The sequence below is a fragment of the Artemia franciscana genome, unplaced genomic scaffold (genome assembly GCF_032884065.1).
Source record: "Artemia franciscana unplaced genomic scaffold, ASM3288406v1 Scaffold_728, whole genome shotgun sequence".
In the NCBI taxonomy this organism is placed as follows: domain Eukaryota; kingdom Metazoa; phylum Arthropoda; class Branchiopoda; order Anostraca; family Artemiidae; genus Artemia; species Artemia franciscana.
This window is the reverse complement of record NW_027067390.1, coordinates 181153-207126: the sequence shown is the minus strand read 5'-3', so window position 1 is coordinate 207126 and position 25974 is coordinate 181153. Positions and strand designations below refer to the sequence as shown.

General features: G+C 34.2%; 1 pseudogene; it reads right to left on the bottom strand.

The window, feature by feature from the left end:
• Nucleotides 1–25974, bottom strand: part of LOC136043569 (beta-alanine-activating enzyme-like) — a 202276-nt pseudogene that overhangs the window by 105417 nt on the left and 70885 nt on the right.

The window sequence follows — 25974 nt, the reverse complement described above, 5'->3', positions numbered from 1 at the left end:
TAATGTCAGTTAACCAACAAGTTGACTGGAATTGCCAGGGGAATAAGCGTCCAAAGCTCAAAAGAGCCTCCTGTCTGCCTAGAATGTTAGGCAAGTAAACCCAATTACAAGCTAGGACAGTTGGGCTAAAAAAACTGAATAAAATATTGGTTGACCAATATTTAGTTGACTGTCTGTGTTTGTGTCTTGGGTTTGACTGTCTAGGCTTGTCACAAGCTCAGGTAGTTTTACCAACAAAAATGCCCAGATAGTCAGTAAAATAGTATTACCCCAGACTAGGCAGCTGAGAAAAAAAATTGCCTAATTAATTAATTACAAATTTGTAACCGGAACCCCTGCCGATAAGCCACAGACCATATCATATTTATACCTGTCCATAAGAATACGGTATGTTTTCCCTTGATTACAACGTCACATTTTGTATCACAGAAGCAGATAAAATGAATGGCAAGAAATAGGAAAAATGTTATTCTTACATAATGTCTCCGCCCTTTGCAGTTCTATGCAATTAAACATATGACTGTAATTTTTCTTCATACTTTCAATACTTCTGCAACAAGAGGAAAGCTGTCACCCCCTCCCAGACATCAATAGTTCCCATAAATGAAGAGGTATTGTCTTCAGATGGTTCAAGCACCTCCTCCCACCACACAAAATCCAATACAACAACAAAAGAGAGAATAATGAGGACTTTTTTTTCTTTTTTTCTCCCAAGACAGTGAACCAACAAAACCTATTTGAATATTTCGGCCTTATATCTAAGGGCCGTCTTCAGCAAAGAAAAAATAAAAAACAATAAAACACTTACAATAAAAGTTCTCAGTTAAAAATCCATTTTTTATTTTAAAATAGCCTTGGCATCATTACTTCTTAACGAAAAGTTCAGCCAAGACTGTCTGATAAAAGCTAACATTTTACAAGATAAAAAGGTTCATTCATTTCACTAACTGTATTTATTAAAAATTGAAATGATTTCTTATCGCGATATTTGCCTTCTCTGCAGCTAATCTGATAGTTCTTTTGACATTGGGCTTGTTTTTGTTCATTCCTATTTTTGTTTTATTTTGGATTAGATTATTTTCTATAATTAATTTTGTGTACATAGGGTTGAGTGTGTATTCACCCAAGTCTCTATTTAGGGATGTATTATTATTTAAGTTTCGTTTGATTTCGATTGCCTCACGGACAATTTGTTTGATTCCTAGGTCATTGCTAATTAGAATTGTTTCGTCAAATAGAACATAATGGTTTGGATTTTCAAAAATATGACTACTTAAAGCTGAATCGAAAGATATTGAGTTATTTTTAGATTTTAACGCTTTTTCAATACTTTCTTTGTGTTGCCGTAATCTTGTTCCTAAATTTTGGTGGGTTCGACCAATGTAATAATTTCCACAACTACATGGTATTTGATACACCCCTCGTAGACGAGTAATTGGGGTTTTATCCTTACCAGAATTGACAAGGTTCATTATACTTAAATTGCTTGTGAATACAACACGTAAATTGTTCTTTAAACAAACTTTTTTCAGTTTTGAAGTAATTTTCGGAATATAAGGCAGGTAAATCGTGCTTGTGGGTTTATTAGAATCATTTACTGGTGTGGGATTTAAGGCTTTAGAAGAATGCATCTTTAATCTTTGAGCAATAACAGTATTTATGAGAGAAATTGGGTACCCTTTGCCAAAAATTATGTCTGTAATATAATTTAATTCTTTTTTAACATACCGCTCTGAACAAATATTAACCTCTTTTAACCTGTGGAGGATGGTTAGATTTGAAGTGAAGGTATCTATTATTATGCGTAGGTTTTCTGTAAACCATAAAATCAAGTTTATTCACACTGCGTATTATCAATACATCTAAAAAAGGTATTTTTCCATCTCTTTCGGTCTCTAGAGTGAATTGCAGGTTTCTATCGTAAGTATTTAAATGTTCTAGAAAACCTTTAAGTTCACTTTCGCCATAATTCCAAACTGAAAATATGTCATCCATGAAACGTCCCCAAAACACATGATTAAGAAAATACGAATCTAGGGCCCAATTTTCAAGATTTTGGACGAAAATATTTGCGAGTAGGCCTGATAGAGGTGCTCCCATAGGAAGGCCCCTTACCTGGTTGTAATATGAATCTCGAAACTGGAAGTGCATGGAATATTTGTTACATAATTTAACCAAATGCATGAGAACATCAATGTCTAGACCTATTGCTGACTCTTCGATTAGATGGTAATTGTTTTCCAGTTTATTTTGTAATAATTGTTCAGGTTTTGAAACATCAATACTAGTATACATAGAAACTATGTCAAAGCTGCTTAATATGGAATTTTCAGAAATGTCTATTTGTTTCAATTTTTCTACAAGATAAACTGAATTTTTTATATAAGATTTTTGGGAGTGAAGCAATGGTTTAAATGCAGTGCATAACCATTTTCCAATGTTTGAGGCAGGTGATTTTGTACTAGCTACAATGGGTCTTAGAGGAATGCCTTGTTTGTGCAATTTTGGTAATCCATAAAACTTTGAGCAAAAAACACCACGAGGGAGGAATTTATTGTACAACTGTGGAGTGATTCTGCCATTTTCTTTCAAAGTTTTTAATTCTTTTATTACTTTTTGAGCAAATTGATCAGTCTGGTCATGGGTTGATTTAACATAAGTGGTTGTATCATTTAAATGTGACTGAATTTTACCATCATAATCAGTTTTATTCATAATTACTATGGAGTTGCTTTTATCGGCTTTAGTGATTATTATTGAGGAATCTTTACGGAGTTTATTCAAAACATTTGTGTCATATGATTTTTCCATTGCGTTATTGGGAGAATTAGGAAGTTTTAATGAGGTGTTGTAAAGAGTGTTAATTAAACAAGATCTAACTGTATCCGGGTTTGAAACAAGAGCACTACATTTGTGGAGAGAGGATTCTAAAGATGCTACCAAGTCTGAAACTGGAACTGGTTTCGGTAAAAACGGTTTTGTTGGTTCACTGTCTTGGGAAAAAAAAAGTCCTCATTATTCTCTCTTTTGTTGTTGTATTATGGAAAGGCCGTGTGGTCTTCGTCATTATTTACAAAATCCAATGTTCCTCTCGAGTCCTTACGGCGTACAAACTGTATAACTGTGACTAGCACAGTACAGACATTCTCTAATAATTTCTTTTGTATCGAACGAACATCGCGTAGAAGTAAGGCTTCTGAAACTGGAAAGATATGAATCTACTATCTGTCTCGTCAGTGAAAAAGACTTAAGTTTATGTTTGGCGAGGAAATTTTCAGAAACGATGGAAATCTGAAGTTTTGTCGTTTTATTAGATAGTTCATGGCTCAGAATCAGTCAAGTATTTACGGCGTAGTTTTTTTGTCGAGTGGGCGTAGACAAATAGTTTACAGTAGCTGATGACGTCCATCCAGTTGATAGAGTGAATCGTAAATCCAAGATTTGAGGTTCTCAATTTTTCATCTGACAATAACATGATCATCAATATGTTAGGTTTTCACCGGGAAAGATCGAGGCTAGAATGGATTATAGCTTTTTTAGTTAGTCTTAGAGAAGATCGTTTGTACAGGACTAAATTAAGATATTGCAGGGCTCATTGAGTGACAAAATTTTGCTAATCCAATCATATTTATCAAATAGTATATTTCATTGAAGTGTCGGAGCAAATATATAGAAGGCTCCCAACATAAGGCATCTTACCTAATGCGGAGCTCCTATATCGAATAATGAATTCGAACAAGCGTTGGAATAGAGTTAAACATTTTAGTTTTCAATCAATATTTAAGTTTCTCAGTCAAACAGTTCGTGGTAACGAACTGTAGTAAGGAGCGACCCGGCTCAATAGTAAACGAAACTCTAAAAAATGGAATTTTGATACCAATAGTTACATTGGTACCATTACAATTGATACCATTACAAAAGAATCACATTTTAATCCTGATTTTAAATATATAAGTTTCATCAAGATCAGTTTCACCCATCAAAAGTTACAACCCTGAGAAAATTTGCTTCATTTTAGAAAATAGGGTGAAACACCCCCTAAAAGTCATACAATCTTAACGAAAATCACACCATCAGATTCAGCGTATCAGAGAACCTAATTATAAAAGTTTCAAGCTCCTATCTACAAAAATGTGGAATTTCGCATTTTTTGCCAGAAGACAGATCACGGATGCGTGTTTATTTGTTTTTTCCCCAGGGGTGATCGTATCGACTAAGTGGTCCTATAATGTCGCGAGAGGGCTCATTCTAACGGAAATTAAAAGTTCTAGTGCCCTTTTTAAGTGACCAAAAAAATTGGAGGGCACCTAGGCCCCCTCCCACACATAGTTGAAAAATCTCACCATAGTTGAAAAACCTAATAATCCTGTCTTTAGGGACGACTTACTCCTCCGCAGTCCCCGTAGGAGGGGCTGCAAGTTACAAACTTTGACCTGTGTTTACATACAGTAATGGTTACTGGGAAGTGTACAGACGTCTTCAGGGGGAATTTTTTTTGTTTAGGGGAAGATTTGAGGGGGAGGGGTTACGTGGGAGGATATTTCCATGAAGAAACTTGTCATTGGGGAGGAGAATTTCAATGAAGGGGGCGCATGATTTTCTAGCATTATTTGAAAAAACAATGAAAAAATAAACATGAAAAGTTTTTCCTACTGAAAGTAAGGAGCAGCATTAAAACTTAAAACGAACAAAAATTATTACGCATATGAGGGGCTTACCTCCTCGTTATACCTCACTCTTTACGCTAAAGTATTTTTAGTAATTTCAACTATTTATTCTATGGCCTTTGTGATTCAGAGCTCATTCTTAAGGAATTGGTACAAAATTTAAGCTTTAGGGTAAAGAGCGAGGTATCGACGAGGGTTGAACCCCCTCATACACGCAATAAAAACTACGAATATAGAAGTTCGTTACGTAAATTAATTCGTAAGTTACGTATATTTTTTGCCAGTGAAAACGTTTGTAAAAAATTAAAAGTTGTAGTTGCTTTTTTAAGTAATCAAAAAATTGGAGGGCAACTAGGCCTCCTCCCTCGCTCCTTTTTTCTCAAAATCTTCCGATTAATTGCAATTAATTAATATGCAAATTTCTTTTTAATCATTTATGTGCGGAGAGCCAAGATCAAAACATGCATTAATTCAAAAACGTCCAGAAATTAAATAAAAAAAACAAGTTTTTTTAAATGAAAGTAAGGAGCAACATTAAAACTTAAAACGAACAGAAATTACTCCGTATATGAAAGGGGCTTTTTCTCCTCAACGCCCCGCTCTTTACGCTAAAGTTTCTTACTGTTTTAAAAATAGAGTTAAGAGAAAGAGTCAAACTTTAGCGTAAAGAGCGAGGCGTTGAGGAGGAAAAGCCCCTTTCATATACGGAGTAATTTCTGTTCGTTTTAAGTTTTAATGTTGCTCCTTACTTTCATTAAAAAAAACTTGTTTTTTTTTTTATTTAATTTCCATAAAGCTCGTTCACAATGGGACTGTGCGAACGCCAAAATTTAGCTATTGTCAGATCTATTCAAAATAAGACATCAAAATTGCCAAAATTGCCAATTCAAAATTGCCTACTTTTAGTTCTTAGAGATAAATATATGTTTAAATTCCTATAAAGTTGTTTTTTCTACACAGCTAACAATTGACAATGATTGACCGCTCCTAGCCAATTCTAAGAAAAATGATCTAATTAAATTGAACCTTGGAGCTGGTTCTAGCCATCTTTGATAGTTAGCTAGATTTATTTTGAATGGGACTGGGACTAGCTAAAATGTTGACAATAGCCAAATATTGGTGATAGCTAAATTCATGTATTAGATAAATCACATTGCGAACAAGACTTCACACGAAACAAAAGTTTCAGTTTAAAGTTACTAATTATTTGACAGTGTACAATTAAAATTGCTTATTTACTTCCATAATTGTTTATACGAATTTAATAAGCAATGAGCAGTTATTCCAAGCTATGGAGTCTGGTTGCTGCACTGCACACTAGCCTATTAAATAATAACGGCTTGCTTACTTTTAGTTTTAAAATTATAATCACACAAATGATATCAACATACAGAATCAAAATTTGACTGTAAATTCACTTCGTTGTCGAAAACAGAAAAATTTCCGCAAAACAAAGCTCGTGTATCGTCCGGAAGGAACCTCCGTGGGTGCGCGCGTCACAAATGAGTTCTCGACGCCACAGGTCGAGAACCGCTACCCTAACTTTTCAACTAAAGAAAGGGCGATAAAACAAGATCTATTTATCAGAGAGCCCGTGATCATTTATACTTAAAACCCCAGGGATTAGTAACACCAACAAAAATTAATGCTTGACGCTTAACATCTATTTGTAAGTACCTCCTAGACGAGAAAAGTCCGGAACGAAAGGGCTTTGAGGCAAGTACCGTAATTACAAGGAGAAACTCATGGAACTCCATTCTATTCGTACATGTTACAATAAGTTACTCTAAGCTCTCGGACAGATCATAATAACTAACAGTGACAAAAGCAATTATTTGCAATATTACACTATCGATTTCTAAATTATCTCACAGATATCAGCCTCCCGACAAATTATCACAAATATCAGCCAGTCAGTCAATAATCTTTTTTTTTTATAATTTTTGTTTCAATTTTGTACAAAAATAAAATACATTTATACTACCAACGCAGCAAGAAGATCAATTTTTAATTTAGTACCCGATGAAATGTAAAAATGGAAAATGCAGCTAATTATAAACAACTTAGGCCTAGAGAATTCCATAGTACATGCAACAGCAGGTAATGTGTAAGATATTCCCTTTATTCCCAGCTCATTGAGCGTAGAAGTTCAAAAATAAGATTCAAGCTCTCATAAATATGTGTGCAAGTGTTTTTTTTTTAAGATTTCTCTTGAGATATTGAAATTCCATGGAAAACGAAAAGGGGCGGGGGGGGATTTAGACCTGACCATACCACTTCATACGTCTTTAACCACATAATCAATTTCAATTTGCATGTTTAAAAGTAAAAATAAGGAAGTTATTATGCTCTAGAAATCATTATTTGTCAGAAAAATGACCCCCCCCCCAAAAAAAAGGCTTTACCTAAAAGAGTGATCTTTTTGCTTTAAGGATCTCCTCCACCCAGGAGAAGTCTACCTTCTCAGGGATTAGAATTTCCTTCAATAGCAATCGTATCAAACGGACGGCAATAACAAGTAGGTTCAGGCTTTATTTGAACAATTGCTGAGCGACATTTTTGGCTGAAGCTATGTAAAGCTTTTGACTTCACATTACAAGCAAATACCTTCTACCGATTATGCACGCCAGCGTTGGGGTTTAGGTTATTGTGGGAGCTAATCCTCAGAAAATTTTTGTGTTAAAGTGTCATTTTTTCGTGTTTAACGACCCTTCCCCAATATTACAAAAAAAAATGGGAGAAGATACATAATTTTATATTCTGCGTCTGAATCCTCTATGCCTGGTCCTGTCAATGTTAAAGAACAATAGAGCAAAAACAAGCTTCTATGGTCCGTATCTCACACAGAGCTTGAATATGAGAAGGGCGCTCTAACAAAACTTTTAAAAAAGCTCTGGACGAAGGCACCAATTGCCGAGTCTGATTAGAATTTTCATTTTATAAAGATTTTAAAATTACTGATTTTCTCTGGCTTTAAATTATTCAATGATTTTCGTTTTAGGGGATGAATTTATTTTTTCTTACAGATAATTTTGGAGCATAAAATGATTCAAAGAGTTTAAGATCATTCATTTAAATAGTTAGTTAACAAGAATTTCAAAGTGCAAATTTTAATGACTATTTAGGCCTAAAGATTTTTTTTTCTAGTGTTTTAGGATATTTCCCCGGAATTTTCTTCGGGAGTTTTCACACAGTTCCTGGAAGGATTCTCGTTCCCTCCCCAGCTTCTACAGACACCTTTAGAGCAACAATTTATATCTATATTTCTTGTTTTTATCCTTAATAGCTTAAACATCAGTCCTTTATCAAAGACATTTACAAGGATTCAAGCTTCTTCGTCTAGCTTTGAAACACAACTAAGAAAATATCTAAAAGTCACGTTATTTCTTTATAGTTCCTTTTTACAGCCCAACAAAAAGCATGGACTACACCCGAGATAAACTTAAATTCAAACTGAATCTATGCAAAGGACGTTTTCATGGAGATAAAATGGTAATTTAAAGACGACAAAAACAAGCCTCGGAAGCATTTCCTCAGACAAAGATGCAAAATCTTGGCCATTAAATAGAAGGTCACCGACTTCTAATCAAGATTTATTCTATAATGAGTTTGTACTTAAAAACTAAAACTACAGGATGAAAATATATTGCAAAAAGGGGGCTATATTTTATAGCCCCCACTCCTATTGTAGACAACTCATTGCAACAGAGAGCCAACTGACACAAGCAAAACTGCGCAAAATCTTCCTCCACATTACCTGCTCTAAGCTTCACCCTTGACTCCCTCCCATGGCGTCATAATTTCCTTAAAATCCCTTCTTATAACTTCACATTATAAGTATATTGTAAGTATTATTACTGTAAATACAATTATTTTACGATAAAAACTGTATTATAAAATGTGTGCCTCATAGCCATGCGGTGAAGGCTGGGACTCTTTAAATTAGCACCCTGGGCTCTACTCTTTTCCTTATATATATATACACAAATTCTTGGATAATTTCAGAGGGTCAAACAAAACAACTTTGACATCCTTTTATTTATGAACATTTATACTAGTTTCTCCTTGATTGCCTAACTCTTTCGAATTTCCTACAAAAATTTAGGCTCAAACTTTTGTTCCAGGAATTTTGGCCGTTGCAAATATTCAGACCATTGAGGCAACCACACGTTTCAACTTTTTTTACCCTCTCGTGGGATTTTTATTGTGTAGCTCAAAGCCCTTTGAATTGGCATGGCCAATATATTGCTAGAGCCGTAGAAACTTTTAAAATCTCACATTTCTTTGCTTGTACTTTTAAAATGATACTTTTATTGCCTTTAAAAAGTTTTGTTCATGAATAGGGTTATTTCCCAAAAGGGTCAATTTTATAAAAGAGAAAACTTGTTTATCTTGAGCGTCAGACATTGGAATATGAAACATTTGGTCCTTGAAAACTTTTTAGGGAAATGCTAATTACATTTATTGTTTCGCTCTTCCCCCATGAACTTACTTTATATAAAAGATTTTAAATACTTATAGAAGATAAAACACAACGGAAACATCCATGGAAAATATTCTTTTAAACTTAAGTCCCAAAAGCTTTTTTGCTTGCCATATTTTCAAAAATTATGAAGGACCGGTTTTTCAACTAGTAAAATCAAGATTTGGGAAAAATCAAATCTAGGGCAATACACAGGGGGTGGAGGGGGGTGGATTCTAGGTCCCTCCTCGCAGGCAAAAGAAAAACTGCGTATAGTAGTACTTATTCGGTTATACGTTGGTTAACAGACTTTTTCACAGTCAAACCCCATCCCATCCTGAATTAAAATCCTGGGTACAGCCCTGCTTGAGTTTTGAAAAAGTTATTCCTATCAAAAGCAAACAAATTGTCTTTCTTTTATTGCTTTGAAATATATTTCAAACCAGAAAAAGAAAATGCCACCCTTATGGTTTGCCTTTGACTTAACGACTTTTTTCGAGCGGTTCTTTATTTATAAACAGAAATAGGTATTTTTCAAAGTCAACTTAATTTCAAATCACACCCACTTCCTGCCTTTCTTAATAGGTAAAGATCCGATATTATTTTTTTGCTAGTCTAATCAAGACTAGAATTAAACCCAAGTCTAAGACTACACAGAAGTTGGGAGGGAGGATGTTGATACCATCCAAAATAAAAATTTCACAAAAGAAATTTTTTAGTTATACGACTGTCTAGATTTTTTTCTTAGTTGTAACTTCCTTCTCCTTAAACCTAACAGAGCTTTTGTACGACCTTGAACTTAGTTTCTTTTCAAATTTCGATTGGACTAGTACCAAACATTCAACAATAACTCGAGTATCAAAATCAACAGCCCTGGTTTGTAAATGAAAAATAAAAAGAGAGCAATGAAGGAAAGGGAAAAGGAAAAGCTGTCATCAGTACACTGGATAACATTGCGCAATGATGATGGTTAATTTAGTACATTAGCTTAATACTACCAATGTTTTTGCGTTAAATTAATATTTTAGCCTAAAACTGGCATATTTATTTTCTATGAACCACTAGTTGTCACTGGTACTTCTATAGCAATATTTTGTACTAAATTAATATTTCTGTCTACCAGCCTACATGAAGGATGGCAGGTTGCCGAAGATTGTCCTTTTTGGCCAACCGTCTGGGGGTACACGGAAAGCAGGTCGTCCTCGTCTGGGTTGGGAGGATGTCATAAATAAAGATTTAAAGGAAATGGGAACTTCCTGGGAGGGTGTAAAGAGGGACGCCATGAATAGATTAGGTTGGAGGAAGAGCGTGCGTAGCTGTGTTGGCCTCAGGCGACTTAGTGCTGCAGTGAGTTAGAAGTAGTTGTAGTAGCCTATCAGTATCAACATGCTTTAGTGTGACCGACTTGTTAACAGTAGGATTTTTGAAAACAAATTCCCAGTCTTCTAGGACCATTTTTCCATGCAGTTACTCCTGAAAAAAACAAACAAACAAAACACACACACAAACAGAACATTTTTGTACATAGGAGCTTGAAACCTCTGCTGTAGGGTTTTCTGATTTGCTCAATCTGACAGTGTGATTTTCATTAAGATCAGATGATTTTTTGGGACTATTTCCACTCTTTTTCGAAAACCAGGCAAATTTTTTGACTCGTAGCTCTTGATGGGTGACATTAAACTAAATCAAATTTGTATTTTTGGAACCAGCATAAAAATCCAATCCTTTTCACGCATCTAATGGTATCAAAATTCCCTTTTTAGAGTTTAGGTTACTATTGGGTCGAATCACCCCTTACTTACAGTTCGTTTATCATGAACTGTTTGCATATTAGATTCACGATTTTTCAAAATATATACTGTTGTGTAAGCTTTCACTGACTGCCACTTATTTTCACTGTCCATGGTGTTTTAAATATTTTGTATTAGTCTCCACGAACTCGGTTGTCCTTTAAAAAGTTCGTATAATGATGGGATATTTCAAATTTGTCAAAAGTATGATCTTTTTTCTTGTATTCCCTTTTTGATCTACATTTGTTTTGTAGGTTTGCTGGCAGAAGTAAACTTATAATTACTATTATTAAAAAGAGTTACCTATATAAATAATCTTTCCGCATTTTGATATTGCCGCCGAAGATTCAATTCTTCCACCAAGATTTGTAGTCCATAGCTTCTCTCCCGTAAGGCCATTAATGGCAGAAAACTCCTTCGAATGCGAGCCAATAAATATCACAGGGTAATTTCTAGAAAAAAAAGTAACAAAAAAGACTACTTGAAAGTCACAAATCCAAGACTAAGAGACTATTACCCTGTCAGAGTCAGGCTGGGAAACAGATCCTTAAATAAGTCTTGAGGACCTTGGTCCCATTTAGCAAAAGTACAAATAGCCCATATACGTCATCACGACTATCGTATCTGAACCTTTATTTTGTTTTAGAAGTTTCTATTGAAATAATCAAGATGATATTAGGTTTCGGAAATTGCCCCCAAAATTAATTTTAACAAAACTGAAGATTTGTATTTTGTATTAATGTCAGTGTATTTATGAATATCAATTTTTGAGGATGTCTCGAAGAATTCAATTATTTTCTGTGGAAATTCGGGGAATCTGGGAACTTTACGGGGAAGTACTGGCTAATTCAATGGGTTGGGCACTGTTGAAAAATTTTTGAGCATTTTGTAATCTTACTAAATTTTAGATGAATACGATCCTCGATTTAACAGGAGGCTCCAGTCTACACTAAATAGATAAAAATGCGGTTCCTGGAAAACTCTTACAGAAAAATAGTATAAATAAGGAACACAGAAACAGAGATTATGCCACTTGAAAACTACAAGCAAACACGAAAGTAAAGAAAAAAAAAAGAAATCCAATGTGAGACAAAAGAGAAAAAAAAGAAATACCCTGTCAGGTTTAGGCTAGGAAATAGATGCGAAAATAAGTCTTAAGTCACGAGAAAAATTTCTAGTCAACGTTTAATAAGGGGTTATTCAACTTGACGTAAATTCGTTTTGATGATTTGTATTTTATGTAAATTACGTCTTATCTATTGCGTATTGAATTAATTATTTAATTCTTAAATAAGAAAATAAAAAAAACTTTAGTAAATACATTATTAATTGCAAACCGTGTGATTTACAAAGTTAAAAAAAATCCCTAATAAAACTCTTTTTTGTAATTTCGACAATAGAAAAAGTATCATCCAAAAATTCGATCCTAAATTAAGTCTAATTTCAAATTCAACTTAAAACAGGAACCAGTCAACAACTTCCCAGACATCTGGGGACACTTCCCTATTTGGGATGTAAGTTAGAAAAATAAACACTCTAGGATCAAACAGTTCGTGGTAACGAACTGTAGTAAGGAACGACCCGGCTCAATAGTAACCAAAACTCTAAAAAATGGAATTTTGATACCAATAGCTACATCAAAAGAATCGCATTTTAATGCTAATTTTAAATATACAAGCCTCATCAAGTTTAGTCTTACGCGTCAAAAGTTATGAGCCTGAGAAAATTTGCCTTATTTTAGAATATAGGGGGAAACGCCCCGTAAAAGTCATAGAATCTTAATCATCAGATCCAGATTCATCAGATTCAACGTATCAGAGAACCCTATTGTAGAAGTTTCAAGCTCCTATCTACAAAAACGTGGAATTTTGTGTTTTTTGCCAGAAGGCAGATCAAGTGGTCCTAGAATGTTGCAAGAGGGCTCATTCGAACGGAAATAAAAAGTTCTAGTGCCCTTTTTAAGTGACCAAAAAATTGGAGGGCACCTAGGCCCCCTCCCACGCTAATTATTTTCCCAAAGTCAACAGATCAAAATTCTGAGATAGCCATTTTATTCAGCATAGTCGAAAAACCTTATAACTATGTCTTTGGGGACGACTTATTCCCCCAGAGTCCCCGTAGGAGGGGCTACAAGTTACAAACTTTGACCAGTGCTTACATATGGTAATGGTTATTGGGCAATGTACAGACGTTTTCAGGGGGATTTTTTGGTTGGCGGGAGGGGTTGAGAAGGGGGGATATGTTGGGGGAACTTTCTATCGAGGAATTTGTCATGGGGGAAGAAAATTTCCATGAAGGGAGTGCAGGATTTTCTAGCATTATTAAAAAAAAACAATGAAAAAATAAATATGAAAAAGTTTTTTCAACTGGAAGAAAGGAGCAGCATTAAAACTTAAAACGAACAGAAATTATTACGCATATGAGGGGCTCACCTCATCCTAATACCTCGCTCTTTATGCAAAAGTATTTTTAGTAATTTCAACTATTTATTCTACGGCTTTTGTGATTCAGGGGTCATTCTTAATGAATTGGGACAAAATTTAAGCTTTAGTGTAAAGAACGAGGTACTGACGAGGGGCTGAACCCCTTCATATATGTAATAAAAACATGAGGATACAAAAGTTCGTTAAGTAAGCTAATTTATAAGTTACTTATATCTTTTACTAATAAAACACTCGTAAAAAATTAAAAGTTCTAGTTGGCTTTATAAGTAACCAAAAAATCGGAGGGCAACTAGGCTTCCTCCCCGCTCCTTTTTTCTCAGAATCATTCGATCAAAACTATGAGAAATCCATTTAGCCAAAAAAATAAATATGCAAATTTCGTTTTGATTATTCCTCTGCGGAGAGCCAAAATCAAAACATGCATTGATTCAAAAACGTTCAGAAATTAAATAAAAAAAAAAAAGTTTTTTTAACTGAAAGTAAGGAGCGACATTAAAACTTAAGCGAACAGAAATTACTTCGTATATGAAAGGGGTTGCTTCTTCATCAACGCCCCAATCTTTACGCTGAAGTTTTTTACTGTTCTAAAAAGAAGTGTTGAGAGAAAGAGTCAAACTTTAACGTAAAGAGCGGGGATTTGATGAGGAACCAGCCCCTTTCATATACGAAGTAATTTCTGTTCGTTTTAAGTTTAATGTCGCTCCTTACTTTCAGTTAAAAAAACTTGTTTTTTTTATTTAATTCAGAATTAAGAAAGAGAATAATTGCATGTTATTTGCACAATGAGAGGTCTTACTTTTCGGAACTTTTCTGATAATTGTTATATGTATAACAGAAAAACACCATGACAGAATTCAATCAAAAAAGCAAAACTAATCTTAAAATAGTCCAAATGAAATCCAAATTCATGGCAAAACAAAGAGAAAGAGGCGGTCATTGGAGATGGTCATTAAGCCATTGCTAGCCCTCGAATTTTTCTAGATCTAAAATATTCTCTTTTTGGAAAAAATTTAGCTAAAAATTAGAAAACAGTTTAAGAAAAATTTTTTAATTCATGCAAGGTGATACACACCTACGCATATTAATTAAGTCTTTTTCATGTGGCACCAAGTCTGCAAATGAGGAGGGTTGCGGCTTTGGGCTTCCAAGTATCCCCGAAAAAACCCTTACTACTGAAATCCTCCCTATAAATGCTCTCTGTACAACTTCTGGCTCAGGGGGGTGGGATCTAAGGTCTAGGGTAAGGTCTGTGAAATATACTCCAAATTTAATTTTAGGTGGTTTACATGTACAAAGTAATATATTTGTAACCATGTAATGTAATGTATCCAATGTAACCATATTTGTAACCATGTAATGTAATGTATCCAATGTAACCATATTTGTAATTTGTAACATACCGATTTGTAACCATATTTGTAACATACCAATATAGCCATATTTGTAACCATGTAATGTAATGTAACCAATGTAACCATATTTGTAATTTGTAACATACCAATTTGTAACATACCAACGTAACCATATTTGTAATTTTTAATTTTTAATATTTGTAATTTCCCAGCAATCTCTTATCAGTGTGGTTTCTAACACTAGAGCGCCAAAATTTTGGGAAGTTTCCTGCTGTGTTTTGGGGTCTTAATAAATTTTAGATGAATAAGATCCTCGATTTAAGAGGAAGCTCCAGTCTACACTAAAGGGATAAAAATATGGTTCCTGGAAAATACTTAGAGACAAAGAGTGTAAATAAGGACCACAGAAACAGAGATTAAGCGACTTAAAAAACTACAAGCAAATATGAAAGTAAAGAATAGAAGAAATCCAATGTAAGATAAAAAAAAAAAAGAAATACCCTGTCAGGGTCAGGCTGGGAAATAGATGCGTAATGGAAAGGTTTGAAAGCTGCACAAAGCCATTTTCCAATATTGTTATGGAATATTGTTATGGAATATTTGTTATGGAAAGGCAGTGTGGTCTTCGTCGCTATTTTCGTCTAGCTTATGGGGAGCAGTTGACCTATGATATCTTTTATTTTATTAGTCTAGGTAAAAAACATGCTAATATTATCAATCAACAAAAATTTTTAGAATCCTGTAGAAAGGAAAACCTTATTCCCAAATCTTTAAGATATAAATTACATTTAAATACCCGAAAAGAAGCGCAATTTGCCCATACACTACAGTTAAAAACCCTAGTCCACATTATTAAGGACAAAAAACAGAAACGACATATTATTTCTTCAGAAAGAAAATCGTTGGAAACTTTTTTGCTGGAAAACCTGTCCACCGTTGATTTTGCTCAAGTTGTTAGATTAGAAAGGAATTTGTTTAGCCACGATTTTCGCTTGTCCAAGGAACGCCTCTATAAAAAATTAGAGGGCTTACGAAATGAATCTTCGATGAGAAACCGTATTTATTCTCCAAGATTCACTCCTGGGCCTGCTATCGTTAACCTCTCTTCTAAAACATTGGAACCCCAGGAAATCGAAACACTAGAAAAAGGTCCAAAATTTTCTTTTCTACCGAAACAGGTTCCTGTGGCAGATATAGTTTCCTCTCTAGAGTCCGCTTTGCATAAACACTATCCTTCTGTTTCTAACCCGGATGAAGTTAGATCTGGTCTAATAAATATCCTCTATAATAGCCAAAAAAAGTTTAAGCCTCCTACTAATTCCACACCGGAAAATTTGCATGACATAAAAATACTATCTAATCTCCGAAAAGATCCTTCTATTATAATAACTAAAGCAGACAAAAGCAATTCACTTGTTGTCATGAATACAACAGACTATGACAACAAAATTTTTTCGCATTTAAATGACACAATTACATATCAAACAATAACTCATGATCCTACTGATCAGTTCACTAATAATATTATAAATGAATTAAAGCAGCTAAAACAAAATGGTAAAATCACCCCACAACTATACAATAAATTTTCTCCCCGTGGTAGTTTCTGTCCTAAACTCTACGGTTTACCAAAAATACACAAACAGGGTATTCCCTTAAGACCTATTGTAGCTTGTACTAAAGCTCCCGCTGCCAATATTGGAAAATGGCTTTGTGCAGCTTTCAAACCTTTATTGTATTCTCAAAATTCCTATATTCATAACTCGGCAGATTTGATTAAAAAACTTAGCAACATAAGTATTTCAGAAAACACAATAGTTAGTAGTTTCGACATTGTTTCCATGTATACAAATATAGATGTAACTATTTCAGAGGAATTATTAAAAAACAAAATAGAAGAAAATTACCACTTGATCGAGACTTCAGCGACAGGAATTGATTGTGAAGTTTTAATGACTCTTGTTAAAATTTGTAATAAGTTTTCTATGTATTTTCAATTTCGTGATTCTTTTTATCAGCAAAAAAATGGATTACCCATGGGGGCACCTTTATCCGGGCTACTAGCAAATATTTACGTAGAGAATCTTGAGAATTGGGCATTGAATTCTTATTTTCTAAAACATGTCTATTGGGGTCGTTATATGGATGACGTAATTTCACTTTGGAATTATGGGGAAGCTGAACTTCGGGGCTTCTTAGATCATCTTAACACTTATGACCGAAATTTGCAGTTCACCCTTGAAGTTGAAATTGAAAATAAACTACCGTTTTTAGATGTATTAATTATTCGTAATGCTGATGAACTGGATTTTACTATATATCGAAAGCCAACACAAAACAATAGATATCTTCACTTTAATTCAAATCACCCCCCACAAGTTAAAAGAGCAGTTGTAATTTCCCTCATTGATCGTGCCCTAAATATTTGCTCCCATTCATATATAAATGCAGAAATAAATTTTATCAGAGATATTCTTTTTGGTAATGGATACCCCATTCCTTTTGTAAATAAAATAATTAGCCGTAGAATAAAAAGACATTCTTGTAAAATCGAAGAAGATACTTCACAATGTGAGGCTATTGATAAGCCCTCAAATATTGTCTATCTTCCGTATATCCCAAAGATTACAACAAAATTAAAAAATATTTGCACAAAAAATAATCTGTACGTAGTTTTTACTAATAATTTTAAAATCATCAATTTCTTAAATTCGGGTAAAGATAAGACCCCAGTTACTCGCCAAAGAGGGGTCTATCAAATACCATGTGATTGCGGAAAATACTATGTCGGCAGGACCCATCAGAATCTAGACAAAAGGTTACAACAGCATAAAAACGCCATAGACAAGGCCTTAATTTCAAATGGTTCCAACAATTCCTTTGATTCTGCTCTAGGTTGGCATATATTTAATAATCCATCCCACATGATACTTTTTGAAAACTCTTCACTTATTAGTAATGATTTGGGAATAAAACAGGTGGTTCGAGAATCAATAGAAATTAATCTCAAAATAAATAAAAATATCTCTTTGAACAGGGACTTAGGGGAATACTCACTAAATTCTTTATACTCAAATTTAATTAAAAATGATCTAACAAAATATTTTACTAAACCAATTTATAATAGTACTGAACCAACTACGAAAAGGCCTTTGAGACAGGCTGCTAAACAAGCAAGATTAGCTTTAAGAAATTGCATCTAATCATTTTATTCTCTTTAGTTTGAATGAGTTTATATTTCTTCATTTCATTCTTTTCGCCAGTCCTGGTTGAACTTCGCTGAAGTAAGGATGCTAGGGCTATATTTCTAAAAAAAAATTGTTTTAATAAGTGTTTTTATATTCAGTTTTAATTCTCACAATTTGATGTAAGTTCTTTTATATATATATATAGTATTGTATTGTGCTGAAGACGGCCCTTGGACATAGGGCCGAAATATCTACATAAATAATTTCCATTGTCTTGAAAAAACTTTCCCTATTGTTTCTACGTTGCATTTGTCAGTCAATAAACTTCCTAGACATTTGGGGAGGCTTCCTTATTTGGGAATTCACAATAGTGTTCTTGAATTTTAGTAGACTCCTATCTAAATTATTGAGGTAGCAAATTATAAGTAAGACTTGGCCCATTGTTAATCGAAATTCTAAAAAAAGTAATTTTGATAAAAATAGATACATGAAAAGAATTAGCTTTATATGCAGAAACCAAATACATGAAATTCATTAAGTTTAATGCTATCCATCAAAATATGAGTCTGACAAAATTTGCCTAATTTTCAAAAAAGTGGGGAAACATCCTCAAAAGTAAAGCAATCTTAATGAAAATCGCACTATCAGATTCAGGCTATGAGGAATGTTGTAATCTGTGCTAGAAGAAGGATAACGAAAGCTTGTTTATTTGTTTTTTATTTCTTAGGGGGGGATCATTTCGAACCAATGGTCTTAGAAGGTTGCGGGGCTAGGGCTCACTCAAACTTAAGTCAATGGTTCTAGTACCCTTTTTCACTGTCCAAAAAGATTGGAGGACAAGGGCAACAGCCCCCTCCCATATCCCCTTTTCCCAAAGACACCAGATCAGGATTTTTATATATCCAGAATTTTTTATTCAGCATAGTTAAGAAGTTCAATACCTATGCCTTTGGGGATGGCATGACCCCCATAGTCCCCTGGGAAGGGTTGTAAGCTACGCAACTTGCCTATTTTTCACATAAAGTATTTGTTATTGGGCAATAAACGGACAGTTTTGGGAGGTATTTACTGCAGAGAGGAAAGTTTTCGCGGGAAACTTTCCACGGGATACTTCACACTGGACAGGGGAAGAGAAGGAGGTTTCCTGGTATAATTTTAAGAACGGTCAGGAATTTAATAAAAAAAAAATTCAGATAAAAAGTAAAGAGCATCATTAAAACTTAAAACGAACAGAAATCATTCCGTCTATGAAGGAGACTGTCCGCACCTCAATTCCTCGCTCTTTTTCACTAAAGTTTGACTTTTGGTCACATTTCTTTGAGAAAGACTGCTGAAACATAAAAGCCGTTGAATTTGAATGACAAGTAGTTTTAAAGACCTTTAAGCCTTTAGCGCAAAGAACCAAGGATTGAGATATTGCTTGAAGATCCATCGACCTAGTAGCAGCTTTTTTTCAAAAAGTGGAGGAAAATTTCCCTTTTTAACCTAATTTACGAGCCTATTGGCGAGTTGATGACTTGAAAAATGAAAATATTTTATACTTATCCAGTTTGAAATCAAAATTTGTATTGTAAGATGGGAAAATACTTCCAAAGATATTCCACAGAAAATTAGCATTTAAATGAGTGCGAATAAAAAAACTCTGACAGCATTATTACCGGTCTTAGCAGGGAAGAACGACATTGGGATAGAAAATTAAAACGCAAAAGAAATTTTTGGATTATCTGGTACTACTGAAAGTACTATAGGCTTTATTCATATCTACAATCTCCCCATCGGCCACAAAAAGGTCCCCCGAGGTGGAAGTTTCAACAATCTTGTAAAAAAAATTTCTCGCTCTCGTTTCTAGACGGGGTTGAGGTTGAAGAGAAAATAAATGGGATCAATAATACTAAATAAGAAAGATTAATATTACTGATAATACTAAGATTAAGACTAATACTAAGATTAATAATACTAACATAATACTAAATAAGAAATTGATTCTGCAAAAGATTAATAATCCTTCTATCCCCCCCCTCAATTAACGCCATCGTGTCGATAAAAAATAAGCTAAGAAATAACATGAAACTCAGAAATTCAGCAAACTTTCCAAGGGACTGTGACGCAATTTTTACGGCAGTAATTATTATATTTGAAAAGAATAGAATGGAGGATGTCATTTATTTTTTTTTTCTATCTGATTTTTGTTCTATAAGTAACCTATACCCCCAAGCTCCACCCTTTTCCTTCTGTTCAAGACGTTGTGTTTTTATGAATTTCAAAAATTTTGTGTTATGTCAATAAAACTTTGAAAAATGGATCCAAACATCTTCTCTACTTATGAGGTTTAGAGATTCTAAGAAAATCAGTACCACCGCAAATTAAAATTATAAATTCAGCTTAAAAGCCAAACCCCAAGAACTGCTTTGTCAAGGCCATCAGTTTAAGGAGAAGCAGGCTTTTATGAAACCTGAATTTTGATTTGTTGAAGATTAGAAATATACATATTACCTGATTATGCGAGGTATTTTCCAGAGGGACAAATACCCCCAAGCTCCACCCTTTTCCTTCCATTCAAGACGTTGAGTTTTTATGAATTTGAAAAATTTTGTGTTAGGTCAATAAAACTTTGAGATATGGATCCAAACCCCTAATAAGGGACCCGGGAGAATCCTTAGTATCATACAACCACATCTTCTCTACTTATGAGGCTTAGAGATTCTAAGAAAATCAGCCCCACCACTAATTAAAATTATAAATTCAGCTTAAAATCCAAACCCCAAGAACTACTTTGCCAAGCCCAACGGTTTAAGGAGAAGGTTAACGTTAAGGTTAACATTAACGGTTAATTAACGGTATTATTAACGATATATTATCGGTAACAGTATAGCGGTATTAAGGTTAAGGTTAACGTTAACGTTAACAGTTAAGGCTTTTATGAAACCTAAATTTTGTTTTGTTGAAGATTAGAAAGATACATATTACCTGATGATGCAAGGCATTTTTCAGAGGGACAAATAGCTTTGCAAAGGGAAAATAGTACTACAATAAGTTAGAAGTAGCAGTTTCTAATACACAGTGTTTTCAAACTCAATCATACATCTACATTCTGGAATAATCGGCTAGATTTAGGCAAACCAAAAGACGACAACTTTGATATTTATTTCATTTATTACGAAAAAATTATGTTTCTTCAAATTACACTGTAAGATATCATTCTGTGGATCCCTATTTTCATAGTAGTATCAAAGTATAATCAAATAGTTCGTGTAAACGAATTGTAAGTAAGAAGTGACTCGGCCTCATAGTAACCAAAACTTAAAAAAAAAAAAATCTGACACCAATTATGAAATGAAAAGAATTGGCTTCTTATGCTGATTCCAAAAATATAAAATTCCTTAAGTTTAATGTTACCAACCTAAAGCTATGATGCTGCGAAAACTTGCCTGATTTTCAAAAAAGGCTTCCCCCTCCAGAAGTCAGGTGATCATAATAGAAATCACACCATGAGATTCAGCATACTAGAGAACCCTGTTGTAGAGGTTTCAAGCAACTATCTATGAAAAAATTTAAATTTTTGTTTTTTGCCAGAAGAAAGATCATGGACGCGTGTTTATTTATTTTATTTTCCCCAAGGGTGATTGTATCAAGTCACGTACAAGAAGATCGTGAGAGGGCTCATTTGAACGGAAATTACATGTTCTAGCGCCCCTTTTCAGCAACCGCAAAGATTGGGGGGGGGGGCAACGAGCCCCCTCCCACGCCCCTTTTTCCCCAAAGACATCCGATCGAAAATTTGAAAAGGTCATTTGGTTTATAATAGTTTAAAAGTCCAAAAACTAGGCCTCTAGGGATAGCATGACCCAGACAGCCCCTGGGGAAAGGGCTGTAATCTGTGGAATTTTCCCATTGTTTACATATAGTATTTGTTATTAGGATATATACGGAAATTTCCAGCGGGGGGATTTTCCACAGGAAAAATTTTCCTTTGGGAAAGAAAGTTTCTCGGGGGAATTTTCCAGGGAAATATTACACAGGGGAAGGAGTTCCTAACATGACTTGAAAACTATCAGAAATTATAAAAAAAAACAAGTTTATCCAGCCAAAAGTAAGGAACAACATTGAACAGAAACTAGTTCCTATATGAGCAGAAGGGGGGGGGGCAGCCCCTTCTTCAACCCTCATACTTTACATTAAAGTTTGAATTTTTGTACCAATTCTTTAAGAGCGACTTCCGAAACGCAAGAGTCATTAAATTTGAATAAGAAGTACTCTGAAAAAACTTCAAGGCTTAAACATAAAGAGTGAAGAACGAGGACGGAGCAGCCCACCTCATATACAAAACAATTTCTGCTCATTTTAAGTTTGAATAATGATGATTAATTTCAGTTGAAAAAATAGTTTTCTGTTTAATTTTATCACTGCTAGAACTCAAACACTAGCATCAGCATATTTAGGATTTGTAATGGGACGAATCATGATGCAACGGTAAAGTATAACTTTTCGGACGTAAAAATTTTAGCCTGAATTTCAACGAATACATTTACCAACATGAAACTTGGTCGAAAAAGAACATCCCAGAAATGCTTTTATCTTCCGGCCGACCAAACCAATATCTTCTGATTTATCCCAACTAGCCACAAACGTAAGTAACAAGCTTACCCTCTTGGCGTCGATACAAAGAGCAAAGATGAAACTTACTTTTCCGTTAAAGATTTTTATAGGTTGAAAGCTTAGCCAATTGTTATTAGGATATATACTTAAACTTAAGCTACCATTCTCTAATCATTAATGATACTTTAAAAAAAAAGGATGTACGATTATTTAGGCAAGGGCATAAATAAAATATGACCATTTACTGCCGACCAGAAACAGCTAAATTTATACCCTTTTTGTGACATACTGGCTCATATATAGAAAAACTTGTAGCGTTGCTAACTTAGTCGAATAGCAGAGAAAATGAATGAAGAAAATTCAATAATTTAATAAATTTACCCTCAGAATTAGAAGAAATGAGTCCCTTTCAGCATAAAAGCAAACAATCAATAATGAACCTAGATTGTTGAGAATGAATGGGCTTTTACTTAAACAAAATTAAATTTGTTTTATTCCGGATACCTGAAACAATAGCTGTCTGGTTAGTTACAGGTGGTTACCAGCAAAAGTGGTCTCAGTTAAGCTGGTCACCAGTACGGGTGGTACCACCGCAACTTGAGACCTGCAGAACAGGGATGCAACTGAGAATGAAACAATACCCGTATATTCATTAAGGGTAAAAAAAATCCTAATGTATTAGATACTAATAATGTATACGCATTTTATACTCTTTAAGAGTAACGTTTGAAGCACACAATTTTCCTAAGATTCCGAGCTCAGGACTAAGTGGTAGTCCAGCTCCAGAATAGTTACTGACATTTTTTTTCAAGATAAAGAAATGCTGTCTTTGAAGAACTCCCATTTTGTATATAAGCTAAACACAACATATTAGGCGTAATAACCTATTAAACTATCTACACTGGCGATAAATCTTCAAATAATTCACGTGGATATGAGTCTTCACATAAAAAACTTACTCATGGGTTTTTACCAGCAAAGGTGATGCATCTACACATTTATTCATATTGCAGCTTCATTCCTCCATTATAACCAGGGAACCATCAGAATAGTTTTCATCAAATATTGCACAATCATTCTTGCTTCGAAATAATTCTAGAAATTGTCTTTCACGGGGACTTGGTAGTAGGTTCGTCTGATATGTGGAAATTGCGGGCTTGTTACTATCTGATATGTTCTTCAAGATCAGCGCAAGGTAGTCAAGAATGTCCTAGAAAAATATGGTAGAACTCAATTTTGGGCCTACCCAAGAATATTTAAGCGTACGCGTCATCAACATATATACCACCTGGGACAACATTAAATAAATATGATTGCTTCTATATTTAATTGATTCCTAATTCCTTTTCAATTATGAAAATTGTTTGAAAAAAAGAAATGCATATACATCATGTGTTCACAGAAGTCAGACAAAATACACATTTAAACTATAAAATATGCAATTTTTGAACATTTCTTTGGTTAAAAATTAAAATTTGATCGCCAAATTTTTCATACTGATCAGAATATGTTCGTGTGACTTGAGTTACCACTCGAGGCGGATTAGGGTCGATATGAGCCCCCATAGCTCTCGTAAACTAGTTTCAAGATTAAGGGAACAACCCATTCTTTTTTTTGGCGGAATCTAATAGAAAATATGAAGTGCAGGAGCTAACATTCTGCAAAGACAAAACTTTCCAAAAATCTTACTTGGTCTGCCCTCTGCCTCTGAGAACACTCAGTCGCCATAAATAGTAACTTAAGCTACCATTCTCTAATCATTAATGATACTTTAAAAAAAAAGGATGTACGATTATTTAGGCAAGGGCATAAATAAAATATGACCATTTACTGCCGACCAGAAACAGCTAAATTTATACCCTTTTTGTGACATACTGGCTCATATATAGAAAAACTTGTAGCGTTGCTAACTTAGTCGAATAGCAGAGAAAATGAATGAAGAAAATTCAATAATTTAATAAATTTAATATACCAGCCATCTGGTGGCAACAATTCTTAGGTTAATTCATTTTCACTTATTAACTTGAGTATTGAGAACATCCTTAATCAGCTTATTTAATGTCCAAGTTCTTATATTGTTGCTACTTATTCGTATTTGTACGAGGACCAGACGTTTTCCATCTCACTTGGTATCTCAAGTTCAGTTTTTTCACGTGAATTTGTTTAACCGTAAACTCCCCAGACTCACAGTGGCTGAGTTTGCAGAGCAAAGCTACTCACCTTCACCAAAACCCTGGTGATACTAGTATTCGAGCCCTCGTCCCGAATAACATAGAATAATTCAGTGTGCCATCCACTCGGCTAGACTATTATAACTAGATGTAATACCATCAAAACTATTAGTATACCATCCCCAGGCAGATGACTAGCTCGAAGACTGGGCGATGCATGCTACAAAAAAAAAAAACGCAAAGGAAATGGACGCAACCAGATTTGTTTAACAGGAATGATATTAAAATAACACTATATACCTAGTTGGAGATTTGCCAGGAGAGATACTAGCGAATAAAATAACATCGCAAGGATTCCCATAGCTTTATTTTGAAACTGTTTAATGGGAAAAATATAGAACTGAAACGTATCCAGGTAAACAACTGAACAGTAATTAATACAGAATGAACAAGAGAAATACAGATTGATCTTAGAGCTGAAACAGGAACAAGGAATTTGAATAGATGCGTTCCACCCACGTTCCTCCCCAGTCTGAGTCTTAGGTTAGCAATGTGAGCTTTCCAACTTAAGTTCTGGTCAACAATAACCCCAAGGTACCGAATTGCCAGAATTCAGGAGATCCTTACTGTTTGACTTGCATAGTTGACTTCGCCCTCTTTTGAAGATTATACTGTAACAGAAGATTTTGTAAACTGATTCTTTTAAACTGTTGATAATTTTGTTATAGTTGCGTGCACTTCCAAGATATGATAAATTAATTCCGAACAAACACAAACGCCAATCTCAGCCTTTTTTACATTTTTTTCCATTAATTACGACCCAGTCTAAGAGTCAAGCTCCCTTGAATCATGAATTTAAATTCATATAGATTTATCCCAGAAATAAAAACTTAAATTAGCTTGGGGAAAGGAAAAGGGTCTTTATAAACAAATTTTAAACATGAGGCTAAATGTGTTATTTAGGATAGGTTTTAAGCTGTTCAATTTATCTCAGTGCTAAGTTTTATGTAGTGGCTGTTCTGGCTTTTCGCGCCCGGGGCAAAATCTTGATTAGCGTGCCCGTCTCCTGTTTCTCGTAAAATCTTCAAGCCAAAGTTAAATAAAATTTTCATTTGTAAACAAAACTATTTTTAATTAATTAATTAATTGATAATTTATTGTTTAATTTTTTCATTGTTATCTAAATCATTTAATTATTATCAATTATTTTAATTTAGTTATTATTATTTCATTATTTTTTAACTTATTTTTATTTTATCAACTAATTAAGAATTTAAAAACTATTTTCATTCATTAACCCTTAC